General features: G+C 39.4%; 1 long non-coding RNA gene across 1 annotated transcript; it reads right to left on the reverse strand.

Moving 5' to 3' along the window:
- Window positions 1-6,362: 6,362 nt before the first annotated feature.
- On the reverse strand, window positions 6,363-15,495 carry LOC138133333 (uncharacterized). The gene is made up of 3 exons (XR_011160327.1): window positions 14,286-15,495; window positions 6,837-7,197; window positions 6,363-6,778 (listed from the first exon to the last, which is right to left on the reverse strand). It is a non-coding gene; the product is annotated as an uncharacterized lncRNA (long non-coding RNA).
- Window positions 15,496-16,468: the final 973 nt, after the last annotated feature.

Raw genomic sequence — 16,468 nt, forward strand, 5'->3', positions numbered from 1 at the left:
TATTTTCGTCCGTTTCATAACTGTGCGGTTAGGTAATCGCGCACATGTCGCAATATTCTAATAACCGTGCAGTTGGGTTGCATTTTCCGGAAGTAGGAAACGGCACGCGATCGTACCATTTAGTGTCCCATCCCGGTGCGATTTCACCGCGTTCGGACGCCTTTCGGTACCAAGGCGAGCGACTCGACCGCACACACCCTGCCCGAGAGTCGGTAATGACGAAAACGGTGCAGCAAGATATGCAGCGACAAGCTAATATGAAATTAAATTAGCTCGCACACACGTAATTAAAACGAGAAATGCAGCAAGCGATCGGATTTTTTCGCCGCAACGAATGCATGTGCCGGTTTCACTTTAATGGCGGCGTTTTCGCGGCGGTCAACGCAACACGGACCGTTCTTGCAGCATTCGCCCGGGGAAAAGCTGGGTGGAAGAAAGAAATTTCGCAGAGCGGCGACGTTTCGACACCGGGTGCATTGTGCATTCACGACACGTTTCAATTCCACGAATATCCGAATTCACATCTATATTATATGGTAATGTGTAGCGACGTTTCGTAACAATCGCCGCTTTCGTAGGCTCTCTGTCGCCGGTCTAGCGTTTCCGACGGTAGCGGAGTGGGGCAGGGGTGCCCTTTCGGCCCAAGGCTATTTACGTTTGCTGGATAAACGGCTGATTTAGAGAAAGGCGGCGCAGCGATAACCGGAAAGTGTAGGTCTCAGCATTTGAAGACGAGCGCCTCCACGGGAAACGACCGTTTCGACGCGAAATGACGGATGGACGTGGAGATCGCTCTTCCACCAGACACAATGGAAATTGTTCACAGCGTTGGGCAAAAAACGAATCTACAAAAATAGCGTGAAAGTCGGGTGAACGCGGCCGAAGAGAAAATGGATTGTAAACGAAAAGATTACTTGGCGTGGAGAGTGCAGTCTTGCAAGATATCGAAAAGTACTCGGTGAATAAAACTCGAAATTGGAATGTGGGGTCGTTCATTAAATGAAAACTAAAACTTGAACAATTAAGTTCTCAACGACCACAAATATTTGGGGACCGGGAAATCGTGGGATCTCACAAGGGTTCTTTCAAAGTACAACATAATGTATTATGGTCGTTTAAAGTTTTTATAGATCTCCAGCCAATCACGTTATGGTGCACAGATTACACTAGTCCAATAATTTAATATTTTCAGATTTTTTGTTTTCTTTTTTTTTTAATGAACTAACATGATTATGATGCATTTTTCTTCTGTAAAATAAAATTCAAAATCTTTTGAAATGGTTAAATTACAAACATCAATAGTTCCACGAATTGTCGTTTTTTTCTTTATCTTGTTCACAAAATAGTAGTTTATTTAACGAGTTCGTGTGTAATTTGGGCTTTTTTTGACATGAGTGGGCCAGTTTAAAACTGGAGTGAAACGAAAGTTTTAAAGGTTCAGTGCCAAGAAAAGCCCAAATTACACAAGAATGAGTTGAATACAACGTTTTTTTGTTCGACGAGCCCCCCAAAGGCTCCAAATCGCTGAAAATCTTTTAAATTAGCTTGACGTTTCGTTTTGACAAGTTGTCAAATTTATCAAAATCCGTTCACATAGGAGAAAATTCTCAAATTCTGACAGTGTCGAACAAAAAAAGTGATTAATCCGGAAACCTGTTTAATATTTTTTTGTTTTCTTGACTTTTAAAGTAGAACAGCCAAAGTTTTATAAACACCTTATCGTTAATACCAAATACACTTTATTATTAAATTGAAGCGAAAGCGCGTTTCGTCAGTAAGGCTATCATCATCAAGGCGACAATAGAAAAATTAAACTTTGATGCATGTTCCCTAAGGAACTACGAACCAAGTTTTCTGTAAAAACTGGTTAAAAATAAAGTCAATTTTTTTTTTAAATCAATTGTCAGTGTCAAAATTCCCTCAAAAAAGAGGCTATATCACCCTAAAACCTTGCATTTCGGAACACCTCTATAGTAAAATCTCCCTAAATCAGGATTGAGGTTAGGTCAGTAATTTTCAAATGTCAGAAAAGTTTCAGGTGCAGCCAAATTTTATACCAAAAGACAAGAAATAAAGACCATAATGATACTGAAAAGTGCAACTGAACAGGAAAATGGGAATTTATTTAATGGGTAATATAAGCAGTTTACCTATTCATCTTTAGAATCTAACCCCCAATCGTCTTCCGAATATGATTCTGCGAAAAGTTGAATTATTATTGAAAGAATGTCCTCAATTGGTAGATTTCCCATCAATTATTTCCAGTCCTCTCTAATCAGTTCCTCGCAGTGACGAACACCATTGGCCCATATTAAAATTAAAATTATAAAAGAAAATACCTCGAATATGTGTGCATCTTTACTGCAGTTTAGCATGGTCGGTTTTTCTCTCTGCATTTCTTCACGTAATCTAATCATAGCCAATTTTTCTCGTTGTGTTAGATCCTTGCTTTCGGAAACTCATTTAACTTTTTATTTTTATTTAAATGTAATTGAGGCTTCACTAGCGCAAGCGCCTTCACAATTCACATAAATGACTGACATACAGTTGACATTTTACGTTGCCAACCTAATTACTATCAAATAACCAGTGGCTCATACCAACCTGACAACACTTTGACAATTGATTATAAAAAAATAACAGAAATAATAAATAACATTGGTTAACTAGCACTACTTGAATTTTGTAAGACATAAAAAACAAAGTTTATTTATATTTGTCTCTTTCTTTGGACGAAGAAGCCTCCTGAGAAAGGTCAGTTTCCGTCTGCATTCTTAATACAATTTTTTTTAACGAGGAAGAACAAAATATGTTTATAAATGACTAAAACAATACTGCTAAAGACAATCGAACGGCGCGGCGTCCAGAATAAGAAAACAGATTCGCCACAATCTCGTCTTCTGGTCGGAATTCCCAAAGAATAATAAAATATTGTGTTAATGGTTAGCTCCTGGCCAGGTAGCCAACGGTACGATTTTATAACACCCTTGCAGATTTCAGGTCGGAATGTGAACACTAAGTGGACAGGTGCGTTGGTACAACACAGCAAACGGTAAACCCCGTCTACCAACCCCTCCTCGAGGGTAATCCACCCATCTGTTAATCGACCACGCCGGAAACTCACGTCGATCCCAATCTCTCTTCCATTCATTTCCAATTGGACTAACTAATTGCGGTACACGTGTTTTGCACGGCCCCCCTTGTGCAATCTCGACCCCATAATCCTTCCTGAATGGCTGTTACGAAGAGTTAGTTGTTTTTCCGGATGGCCGAGAGCTTTTTCGATCGAAACCGCGTAAAAGGTGGAGAACCAGTTCCACAACCCCGCGAGCTTTGTTTTTGTCGGATCGGGTGTTGGTTTCGTCAATCCATTATACAAGAGACAGGATACCGGGTATTAGAAACATATAAAATGTAATATTAGCATTCGTAGTACGGTGTCGTGCGGTGTATTATTATTATGCCGGTGGAGCCTCCTTGTATTGTGTGTCCGACGCGACATACATAATCTTCCAGTCTTGTTGTAACATCAGTTTTCACTTTCTTGGAGCGAATCACGACAGGTCGGAGCGGTCCTCAAAAGTTGCCACCAGAGTGTTTTCGTTTTTCGGACAATTACGGTAATTGGACAGCTCGAGCGGCGCTTGTTCAGCCAATCAAGACGGAAAGGGGCTCAGTTGACCCCTCGCCGGTCACATTTAATATAAAACAATTGCCCACAGCTGGACGGTCGTCAATCTAGTCAAATTACTGGCGACAACATCTACTATGTTTATTAATATGTTCCAGACATGCTACTTGTCTGGTTTTTTCCCAATTAAACTGTTATTATTTTCATTTAAGTGATAACATGAAGAATTAATGTGCTTGGAAGCATTTTCGCCACAGCCTCTCCACTCCACACGCTCATGCATTATGTATCTCTTTTACTTCGCTTGCCTAATTGTATTTATAATACGACGTTTCGCAACGCCGTTTTTTATAATCCGACAGAGACGATTATTATGTGGGACGGCCGGCGAGTCACTTGATGAGATTTCTAGTTCTCGCCGAGATATATCCCCGTATTATTTGGAAACGCGGCGTGCCTAAACCAGATTCGAAAAGGTCACAAACGCACCGATCACAACGCCGCCACGGACGGCGCGATTTTGTGACGCAAACTCGCACCCGAAAACGGGAAGAGGCGAACTTGTGAAAGTTGACGAACCGGCGGAATGGCCGAACGGAATTGTTGCATAATCAGAATCAGAGAAAATGGATGCCACTGCAGCTCGAATCCAGTAATTCATTTCTCCGGTTTTAATTCGGGCGAATTAAATGGACCGCTCGTGCGACAGAATGAAAGTAAATTTGAAAACGGAAAGAAATTGTGATGATGTATAGTGCGTTTGAGATTGCGAGAAGTCGGTCACAGATTTTGGACAAGTATTCTTGGGTTTTTTAAGGCAATGCACGCTTGCTTCACCTTGAAAATGATTTCATTTTGAAAGTCTTGACGTGCGACATGCAGAGAAAGAGTGATATGGGTATCAGATCTGGATTTCTTGGTGGCCAGTTCGGGACAAACATACTCCCTCTTGGTGCAGAACGCACTTTTTCAACGAGACCGAACTTGCTAACTGTTCGCTGATTGACAACTCAAAGTTGGTGTAATTTCTGATTTTCTGGTCTTACTGTATGCATCACAAGAACAAGAAATTTGCTCTTGGGCAACTATTCTTGTGTTTTGAAAGACGCTATATTCATAAGAGTGAGAACAATTCACAGCGCAGCAAAAAAACCATACTGGTTTCAGATCTGGACTTCTTGCTGGCCATTTTGCATTTTTCAAAGAAAATAAAACTTGTTAAACGTTTATTTGATTGAATCTTGGTGTTACTTCTGGACTTACTGTATGCACCGAGTGTACAGAAGTTAATTTTGTAGTCATTAACGTCGACGATAGTTAAATTTACTCTTGAAAGAGACAAGACCGGACTGTTGGAAAGACAGTGTGACTAATGTATAGTGCGTTTAATAGTCGGAGAAATACCGGCTGCCGTTATAAGACAATACATTTACAAAGGCGCGGCAAAAGAATGATGGATCTGGATATCTTGCCGGCCAGTTCTGATACAAAGTACTCGTCTCTTGTTTTGAGGAAACAAAATAGGACTTGGTCAAATATTTCTGTTGATTTCGCGTAATTGTGTGGAGTGTACAGAGGTTAATTTTGTAGTCATTAACGTCGGCGATAATTAAAGTTAGTCTTGAAAGAGAGAGGTCCGGACTTTCGATGAAGGTGAGTCGGGAAGGACTCGTGGACAAGAACAAAGCCGAAGGAAAGGAGGATGCGATGGGAAACTGCATTTGGAGATCCTCCAAAAACACGAGTACTAATCAGAAGCAAGTACCGGAACAACCTTGAGAGAAACATGTACAGATATTGTCGCTCATTATCAAAATCCGCCATTGTGGAGCTTTGGCAAAAAAAGAGTAGCGTTTTTTGGATTGCGTCGGCGGTTTCAGTGTCATCCTCGTTTCGATGGACAAGTAGAGCGAAGAGTCTAGCACAGCGAAAAAGTGCAAGAAAGTTGGCGCTCGGAGATTTTCCGATAGGAAAAGCGATTCCGCACAATGCGAAAAAATAGGAATATACGATCTGAAACCGGGTCAAAAGGTCACGGTTACCGAAGATACGAGGAAATAATTTTCAGCATGAGCGATCTCGGTGCAAGTATCGAATTGTTGGATTTTTGAAAGAGCTGGCGTGCAAATTCCTCCATAAATATTTTAATTGTCCAATAAGCGAGCAAACAAAACTGTGCTTTAGTTTATGTTGCGGCAATATAATGGCGAATTGTGGAATCATTAAGATAAGAAGCATGTGAAATATGGGGGTCTTAGTTCATTTGACAATGAGCAGAATTGTGGCTTCTGACGCAAATGCACTTGAAATCGGCAATGATCGCTATTTGGTCCAGATCGATGTTGATGAGTCAGTCGGGCAAATTGAGTGTCGGCCGAAATTCGGGCCGGCTATTTTTAAACCGATTAATTTGTTTGTTATCAATTACGAAATCGCCGTCATTATGTAATAATTTGTATTGTTTTTCGTCGCACCAACAATTAATGGTCGCGGTAATGGCACCTCGTGCCCAACAACACGATAAATCGCGACTCCGCCAACAAAAGGAAATTAAATTTAATTTCCGTAATTAAATCTGTTTGTGTTTGCCGAAGGAATTTGGTGCGAACGTCACTCGCTAATCGAATTCGTGGTCCGGTGATAATTCACAGAAGCGACACAAACTCCGGTCAATATGGTTGCCACTTCGAAAATGGAAACCTACGTGGATCGTGGATTAAACGCGAAGAGAAAGTCATCGAACCAGTATTTATTTAGTGAAGTAACAGTCAAACACATTTACTTTCGATTTTTAAAATTAAAGGAAATCGCGATGTAATAATTCGAGTAGTTTTACGCAATAGGTGCGCAGTTTTCGGAGCAATTATCAAAACAAGCGGTTCCGCCTTTTGTCCAAAAAATACAACACCACCAGGTCTTTCTTCGTCTTTGGTGACGCTTTTTCCGCGTTCCGAGAGTCCCAGAGCGTCTTCGCTTTCTTCTCCGCAACAGTACTTTTTTGTAAACTTGGTAACTAGGTAATTAAGCTGATGGAGTTCCTGTTATTGCGGAGCTAGAGACCCGGACTCTCGCTCCGTGAAGGTCACGTTTGTTGTCCGAGAAGCGCGGAGATTTTCGACGGGATTGGCCAAGACCGAACCTCCGGACCTGCAATATTTACCGTCTTCATAATCGCCGATTACTCAATGAACAGGCAAATACGAACCTGTTTTGTAATGGCCGCTTTCTCGACTGGCACCGCTCCAGCGACTCCTCTTCTGCGAAAAGTGCGTTGTCTCCGCACAAAAGCCGCATTTATTTTGGTCCACTGGCCCAGATGCCCCGCGAAAACCCACCAAGTGCGTCAAACTCTTCCGGAGCGGTGTCTTCTGGGTCGCATTTTTGGCAGATGGCTGAGGTATGCAAAAGAGGCGAGTGCGAACTTGCACCTGCCCTTCGTCTTATCTACGAATGGCAAATTAGATGGCCTAGTTCGATTTTTGGCGAAATTGCGACGCAAACGAGGGGATTAGCGACAGGTGGTTGTAGAAACGGCGGAACAAATCCTGCGCTGGATCGCTTTGGCGCTGTCAAAACAAAATTTGTTTACGTGGCAACACAGTGAAAAACACAAAAAATTTGTCAAAGTATGAATCAAAATTGAACGCGTGGTACTCCAAAATGAAGCACAATGGGAAGTACCCAGGTCTCCTTCCTCACGTCCTGCGTGCCATCTCCGAGAGGAAAGGGGGCGGCGGTTCCAAGTCGATCAGCCTGGTCGAAAACGCCATCCGGAACGCGTACGGCGGCCGCGTCGACCCCTCCAAAAACACGTACACCATGAGGCGGCGCCGGCGGAAGAAAGAGGGCGGCCGCCGCCGCCGCCGCAGGCGTCGCCGCAGCCAGTCCACGGACGCGACCAGCATCTTCAGCGACAAGGACGACGAGTACGAGACCGAGACGGATTCGGAGGCGGACAGGAGCAGGAGCAGGACGAGGACTCCCGAGCCGTCAGACAGAGGGCGGAGACGGCGCAGGAGTAGAAAGAGGAGGAGGAAAAGGAGGAACTCCTAAGGGTAACTTTCGAAGGGAAATTGTTAGTGGATTTTGTTATTTTTCTTAAATAAAAACGTACGGAACTCGAATGGATTTTTTATTTTTTTAATTGGTTGCGCGTGAGCGAGAGAAAGGTGATGGTGGGCACAGTTTCGACTTCCACACAGGAAACGGAAAATGAATGAATCATAATTCAACTTTTGCATGGATTTATTTAATGGAAAGTGAAAGCGCAAGGTGATTATAAAAATTGATATTCCACATGGTCAGTGCCGGCTCAGGTCCCACAATTAACCGAAAGTCGACGGTAATGGCACCGTTGACTTTATAATTCGTGATTGACAGGACAATCACAATTTTACTCAAATTGTTAGAGACACTTGACCACGCAAAAATAGAAACGATTCTGAAATGACTCATCGGAAAAGCGATCGTCGACATCATGACCAAATTGCAAAAATTATTCAAAACTCATCACAAATATTTCCTTTCAAAGTCCTATTGTGCAAATTTGGGTCCAGTAGAAATATTTTTTTCACGCGTGGTATGTATTTGTAAGTCTTTAAATTTAGCCTTGATCGATGCTTCATTATCCTCCTGTCCTGTCTCTTCAATTTAAATGGTTTTTGTTTTTGTTCATTTGATTATGGGTTGCCTACGATGTAATTTTTTCTGACATGATTCATTGTTTGCGCGAGGTTCACATATTTAGTTAAATTTGTCATAAGTTGGCAACACGTGCTTTGCACTCTCTTAAACCACAAAATATTTGTCTTTGTGTGTGTATCTAGTATGTGTACATGAAGATGGAAAAAAGTACCAAAGACTAATAACTTCTGAAATAACACGTTCCAACAATCGTTTCTGCTGCGCTGCCTCTAGAGTGAATCTGTTTTTGATTTTCAAATGCCGCACCACACTTTCTAAGTGTTTTGTAGAAAACACTTCGGTTAGATTATTTTTTGTAGAACAATTCACCAGAAAATACAATTTTGGTTACAAATTCTCATAAATAGGTTGCAAAGGAAGATGTTTTTGGTTCAAGATGGTAATCAATCAATAACCTAAAATTCCGTATTTCCGTTCCGTATTTTATGAGGATGAGGTCTTTTTGGGAAAAGTATCTTTTTAAGCAATTTCAATGTTTTGTCCCTCTTTCTACATTCTCTATTTTTGGAATTTGTTTCTAGCAAATGCTTCCACCAACCATCTCCAAAAGCTACTCCTCGTAGAGTTTCTTCTTGAAAAATAATTTTACAGTGAAGATTTTTCATGGATATGGAGAACACTTGAACGTTTGGGAACAACGTTCAAGCAATACTCTAATATTTTATTTTGGAAAAAGGACCTAAACATTTCAGAAAGTACATACATTTTGAAACCATTTTTGGATCAAGTTTTAAAATCATCTTTTGGTCAAAACTCAGAATTAGGTACCAGGTGTCGCTTTTTCGAAAGAGATTCATCTATTTAAAAATATCCAAAATTGGGTAATTGTTGACTTTCCCTATTTGTGGAATTTTCACGTTTTTTCTGGCCAGACACCCTTAGGGCGTCCTTCTACATCGTTTCCCACCACTCAAACCTTGCGCAAATGCCCTTGTTTTTCTCTCTTGTTGTGTTTCAAGGTCGCATCAATGTCTAGTATAACTAAAGGGCAAGGAAAATTCATTTGCACAAGGTGTGAGTGGTGGGAAACGATGTAGGAGGACGCCCTGAGGCCAGAAAAAACGCGAAAATTCCAACAATTACCCAAAATTGTATCTTCCTCGGTGGACCCTTTAAATTAATTAAAACTTACGCAACTTCACTGTTGTCAATTTCCTTGCCCAACTTGGAATAAGATATGCAAGAAGAATTTTCTCTTAACAAAAATCCTTTCATAGGATACAACATTTTTCCTCATTTTTGGTTTTTCCCCAGAACTTTTTAATTGCCCAAAAACTGCTTTTGCAGTTTCTAACATTCACAAATGACTTGTACAAAATAAGCATTTCTATTTTGGTACATATTTTGTATTTTTTTGTAATTCTTGTTGGTTACTTTTTCTTCATCCTCCGTAGCGTGGTTACATTGGTAAACAAAAATGGTAATAACACACGGTTGGAGACAGTAAGTGTAGTTGGTCACGCGTTGGTATTTTCCCGTCATACAGAGTGGTTATTATCGTGAATATAATGAAGTAAAGATTCTCGGAATCACACCGCGGGTTCAGAAAACACCACGAAGTGCGCGTCAAAACGCACAAATCGAAAACGTTGGAAAAGTGTCCGTGTTGTCTGTTGTTTTTGTTGGTGTCTTTTGTTCCTTCCAGTCCACTTTGTCTTTTTGCGTTTTCTCTAGCTTTTTCCAGTTTGCGGTTTGGTTGCGCTAATTCCTTAAACACTGTGAAATTGAAGTTTATTTTTTCCCAGTATCAGAGAGCAGTCGGTGCGATTGCAAATTTGCAAAATTAGCGGTTTCAAGCCTGTGGCATTCTAATTTCGACTTTCGGGAATCGAGACGAATTTTTGATTTGTCATTGTAGCAGCCGGCACTTTCTTGAAGCTTTCGAATTGCCGGTCGAGCGTCTTTCCCTCGCTTTCTCCCCGGCTACGCCACTGGGGTCGTTCACCAGGGGCGGCGGTCTCCTGTTTGCGCGCCATCCCCGGGGGTCCTCTGTTTGTTTAGCTTTTAGATGGGCAAACGCGAAGAATAACAACGCCTCGCATTGTATATTCATGAACGTTATTTAATTTTCTGTTTGCGAACGATCACTAAATATTTGAGGATCTGAAAGTCACGGACGACTGGATATTGCAAACATCACTTTTAGAGACTGGTTCTGAGCGCGCAAGTTTCTCTCTTTCAAAATCCGACTTTTTTCTCTGTTTATTATTTTCGTGTTGTCACCAAGCGCTGTTCCTCAATCAGACGCGAATCCGGAGAGAGAGGCGGCCGGCCGATTCGACCGTGAATTTCGGCTCCATCGCTGGATAAAAAAACCACCGGACCAAAAGTTGTTTCAAGGTCTGCACCTCAACCCCTTGGCCGGCGTTGTTTCTTTTTCGGTCATCGTCGGCGCCACTCAGACTGCCTCTCGGATGGGTCTGGTTATGAAACCGCCAGCCAAGATTTATCCTCTGGAATTACAATGTAAATTGTACGTGTGGTGTTTTACAAGGACATTTCCTGCTAATAAATGCTAATAAGGCATTGTTAGGAGGAATTCCCCACCTATTTATTAATTTAAGAAAATTGGCTTTTCTGGCCGAGGTCAGCCGGTTGATTTATCGGGGACTCGGATCGATCCATTGAAGAGATGGGACCCTTCGATCTGTTAGTATAATGAGGCATTGTACTTTCAAAATTCACACGTGTGCACTCAAAATATTCCTATCAATGTCTCCGCTGTATCTATCTCTTCTTTATCGCAGAGTCAATATTTAAGACGACGGACGATCACAGATGCCTCCAAATCCGACAGCTGACAATAAATATGAAGATTTTCTTCGCATCAACTGTCATTCCGGATCGAAAATAACAGTTTTCGTCGAAATTTGGCGGCGAAGATACTTCTCAGGGTCGCTCACGTTTGCATTTTATTTCTTATTTTAGTTGCTTAATTACCCGCAGGCAAACACAAATGGTAATTTATACAAGTTGTTAAAGATACATTTAAAAATCAATTTTTAACGGCAGGTTGTACGTAATTGGCTAAATATTTAATTAGACTTACAATATCTTGTCAACCAGACGCGAAATGTTTAGCACCTGGCAGGTTTTGCAAATTATTGACATTGTGTCAGAGGCGAACACTGAACCTGAAAAATTAAAAATCTCAGAAAAAAAAATTGTCCCGTCATTTTTAGATGGATTTGTGATGCATTTAGTACAATGACACGCTGATGATTTACGTTGTGTACCTACAACTAGAACTTTGACCTGATTTGCCCTGTCTTAACTTAGATCTCACTGCAAACAGGACAAATGTCAGACAGCTTGACTTCTAACAATAAGAATAAATCTTCAACGGTGGTTGCCACACAATGACACCTTTAAATTTCAATTGTAGAACTAGACATTTTTAGGAAATGGAATTGTTCAGTTTGAAATAATCGAAGCAGAAATCATGTTTCAATTTGAATACCGACGACTGGATAAAAAAATTAAACTGACAATTTATTTTGAATAAAACAATGTCAAATTCTTCGTTTATTGAAGTAAGCTGTTCCAAAAGCGTTTGACGACTCCACAAGCTTCCTTCAATTGAGGTGAATCTCTAGATCTTTTACTGACAGAAACGTTCTGTGCAGTTTTTCTCATCGGAACGATTTGTCTTTTCTTCGTTACAAACAAGTCTTTTAACTTGACTTGAAAAGTCATTCCGGCTTTTCTATCTGGTTGAGATAATTTGTCAAATTTAATAAATGAATCTTTGACTTACAGAAGTTTTTATTTTCTTGGAGAAACTGATTTGTCTTCTATAACTCCTACAGTTTTACAAAGATTACCCAAAATTTTCTGCTGAGAATTAACGTTGAAAAAGTGATGTCAAATCAATCAGTTGTTGAAGTAAGTTGTTCCAAGAGTGTTTGACAACTTTACAAGCTTACTTCAATTTGCGAAAAATTGGGATAAATTTGTAGATCTTTGACTTATAGACACAATCTGTGCAATTCTGCAAGGGATGATTTGTCTTTCCTTCGTTACAAAAATGGTTTTTGCTTTTTAGAAAATATGAAAATTAAATTGACCTTGCAAAGTCATTCACAAATACATATCTATCAGATCGAGATAAGTTGTCTAGTTTAATTTACGGCTTTAATTTAGCTCTGCTAAATTCTTTTCATAACAATTTGTATTTTTTGTCAGACTTTTTTTACTTTAAGAAAATATCCAAATCACTCCTTGAAGAATTTCTAGTTTTACAAAGATTGTCAAAAGTTTCTGCGGAAAGTAGGACGTTGTAAAAGTGATGTCAACTCCACCACTTATTGAAGTAAACTTATAGAATAATCTATCCAATTTTTGGCCATTGTTCACTTTAGCTACTTTTGGAATTTTCCCGTTTTTTCTGACTAGACAGCCTCAGGGCGTCCTCCTATATCGTTTTCCACCACTAAAACTTTTCCTTGCCCTGTAGTTATACTAAGGCATTGGCGCGACCTTGAAACACAACAAGAGAAAAAAAAAGGCATTTGTGCAAGGTTTGAATGGAGGACGCCCTGAAGCTGTCTAACCAGAAAAAACGCGAAAATTCCAGAAGTAGTTAAAGTGAACAATTACCCAATTTTTTCCCAGAAAAAAATTCTTTTATAACTTCAAAATGTGCAAATTACAAATTTCAACATACTTGGAAAATAACAGACTCTTTAATAGCTATTTATGTAATAAGTCCATAATGTAATGCTTTATTGGACGAGTCGAAATAGAAGAGTCCAATAAAGCATCATTACGGACGTATTGCATACAATATTTTATGTTCGACTGCATTGTTTGTTCAAATTACAAAAAAATAACAGTGACATCTATGAAGTAAATGTAGAATGACAGCAGGTTTGCGACTTTATTTATTATAGTAGTATTTATTATTTGGAATAATAAATACCGGACTAGTCCGATAAAGTGGTAGTTTATGGTCTCAAAATAACGTCATAAACCATCTATATTTGTCACAGTCGAACATAAAGATTTTTATTTCTATATTTCTAAAGTTTACTAAAGATTTCTACCGAAAATTGAAGTGAAAAAATGATGTCAAATTCAGTACTTGTTGAAGCCAGTTGTTGCAAAAGTGTTTCACAATTCTGCAAATTTATTTCGATTTAAGAAAACTTGTAAAGTCCAGTCTAAAGTCCTTGAAAGTTCTTTTTTAGTAACATACGTATTTTTAAGTTTTTAGAGAAAACTTAAAACTAAAAATCGTGTTTTTTTTTTGGGTTGTTTGTTGAATTTTCTGCAGTCAGTATTACAGAGTTGTTACAACTGCTAGGTGGCACCTCAATTTTCACATCTCTAATTTTTTTATCAAGCTAACACAATGGTAATTTACACACGCTGTTAAAAACCTATTTACAAATCAGTTTTCGTCGATACACAATTGCCAAAGAAATAGGACGTAAATTAGCACCTTGGCCGTTTACGAAATGAAAAATTTTTGTCTGTTTTCGAAGAGACTAACGCAAACATGTGACGCATCTGTGTACAAACAGAATCAACCCGATCCTTGTTGTGTTAGTTTGGAAAATCGAGAAACACCAAGGCTATCACCCGATAAGATACCGAAAAAATCGGAGAAACTGCAAATAACGCCAGTTTTTCCATGCTCCACTTACGTTACTCGCGATAAAATTTTTGAGTAATATTTCCGAGTCATTCGTGTCTGACCAGTCAAAGTGCGCAAGATAACTCAAAAAGCCGATTAAGATTGCTGCTCCTGGTGTAAAATCTCGCAACTGACGCATATAAAAACAAACCGAAAATCGCGGCTTACGCCATTCCATTATTTTGTAAACCGAATTCTGTTTTTCGTAGATGGAAACGATTAAGACACTTGAACCGTATCGAATAAAAATAATTGATTTGTTTGTGTCAGTGCGATAAGCGACATTTAAAAAATTATCTGTGTAGTCTTAACCTTAGGTGCCCTTCCCGATAAGTCGAACAAATAAGAGCCCATCGAGCTATATTTGTCTTATCTGAGTGGTCTGTTCGGTTCAAACTCTAACCGACGCGAGACCGCCGCGAGATGGCGTCCCCGACGCGAAATGGCGACTCGTCGCGAGATGGCGCCGTCAACCTTGACAGCGCCACCTTCAAACGACCGTCTAACACGTTAACCTGCTTCGCAATGACCACAATAACACAGCCAATTCGATCCGAAGAACAGTGCGGCGAAAAAAAAAACCGTGCAGACCGTTTTCGCAGCAGCACTAACAACTCCAGCCTGTTTTTCGTCGACGGACAGCGCTCGTGACGTCACGTGATCGAGCTGGCCTTGGCCTTTAAATCCGTCCATATTTTTCGAATGGTGTCCTCTTCTGCTACAGCAGATTCGCTTTCATAAACAAGTTGATGACGTCGTGGGATTCGGTTAGCGTCAGGATCTTGTTTTTTTTTTTGTGTCGGGTGTGCGCCGCTGACGGCAGGAAATTCCGAATGGCGTTTAGATTTTCTGTTTGTAAACAAAAATTCGCACTTCCTGGGCGTAATGCGAGCGGGGGATAGGATGTCGGAGGTTTTTTCGACCACCAGGCGAGAAATATCGGTCGTTCCGTGCGGCTTGCTATTCCGTTTCTCTTTCAAAATTCCTCTATATGAAATAGTATTTGCCTCGGTAAGTTTGTGGGGAATGGCGCAATGTGTCGCACAGATTGATTTACAAGGAAGTGAAATGTCCCGCAGACAAATGAACTTTAAAATTAAGTAATACGGTTTTGTATACTTAGTGCAGACGTTTTTATATAACGCTCGACGTGATGGTACCGATAACGAGCGTTGCCCAACCAGGGACGGACAACCAGGAAAAGGCCCACTTCTGATTGTCGACAATAACGCGTTTTCTTAACGTTATACAGGGTGTAACAGAAAAAGTTGCATTTATTTTATCTGGTAATAGGACTACTACAACTTTTCTAAATAATTTATTTTCGAAAACAGATTCTGAAGGGTTTTAAAAACTAATCTAAATTTACTAAAGATTTGCTTACCCGCCCCAGCAGTAATAAAAAAACAAACGAAAGTGAATCCATTTTATTCATCAAATGCAATACGAAGGAAATAAAAACGTTTTCACTTTTTACGATTCCTGTTTAAAAAGATTTTAAAGATTTATAAAATTCAATTTTGCAAATTCCAAGAAACTTTATTTAGAAAAGTTGTTGTAACTGATGAGTACTATTACCAGTTAAAATAAATGCACTTTTTTCTGTTACACCCTGTATGCAGCGTAGACACAGCGCACTAATCGATCGACCAATTTTGCAGACTAAAGTTGAGTCATTTTTATTGCGTTGACATGGTTGGTAGTACTGATGCAAAATCAGGACCGGACTACCAGGGAAAGTCACGCTTGTGACAGTAATCGACAAAATCATGTTTTCGCACTTGCGTGGATACCGCATTGTATATTAAAATTAATAATTGCACGTTCTAGAACAAGTTTTGAAGTACATTTTTTATCTCTTAGTGCATTGCAATGCAATGTTTTGATCAAGTCCTTGGATTTATTTTTGTAAACAGAAAGAAAATAAAACGTTTTATATCACGTGCTACAGAATGATTTACTCATAAAGTAAAGATATTTTACATTTCAATAAATGACAACAACAACAAAATTTTGTTGCATTGTGATTTGTGAACCAACAGAAGACAATGAACTTTTTAAAGTTTTATAAGTAATGTTTGTATCCAAAAGTTCACAAATTTGGATTTATGATCGATGACAACGTTGTGAAAAAATATATTTTTTTTTAAATGTGAGATTATTAAAGTTTGTTAGCACAGACAGAATAACATTGTGAAAATAAGGTAAAGAATTGATTACATTAATTAAACAAAATTTTCAATACATAATTAACAAAATGCAATTTTTATTAATCTACAATGTAATCGCAGTAGATGTATACAGCGTGGAAATCATACACTGATTGATAATTTCGCAATTTAGAAGAATTTTTGAAAATCCAAAGTACGAGTATGTACAAAGATTTTTTGAAATTCCAAGCCTAATTGTGCCAATTGAAATACTTCGTAGAGTTAAAAAAAACTTGAAAAATACTTTCTAAAAGAATTAATTATCTAACTGTTCCAACGTACGTT

The sequence above is a fragment of the Tenebrio molitor genome, chromosome 6, assembly GCF_963966145.1.
Source record: "Tenebrio molitor chromosome 6, icTenMoli1.1, whole genome shotgun sequence".
Taxonomy (NCBI): domain Eukaryota; kingdom Metazoa; phylum Arthropoda; class Insecta; order Coleoptera; family Tenebrionidae; genus Tenebrio; species Tenebrio molitor.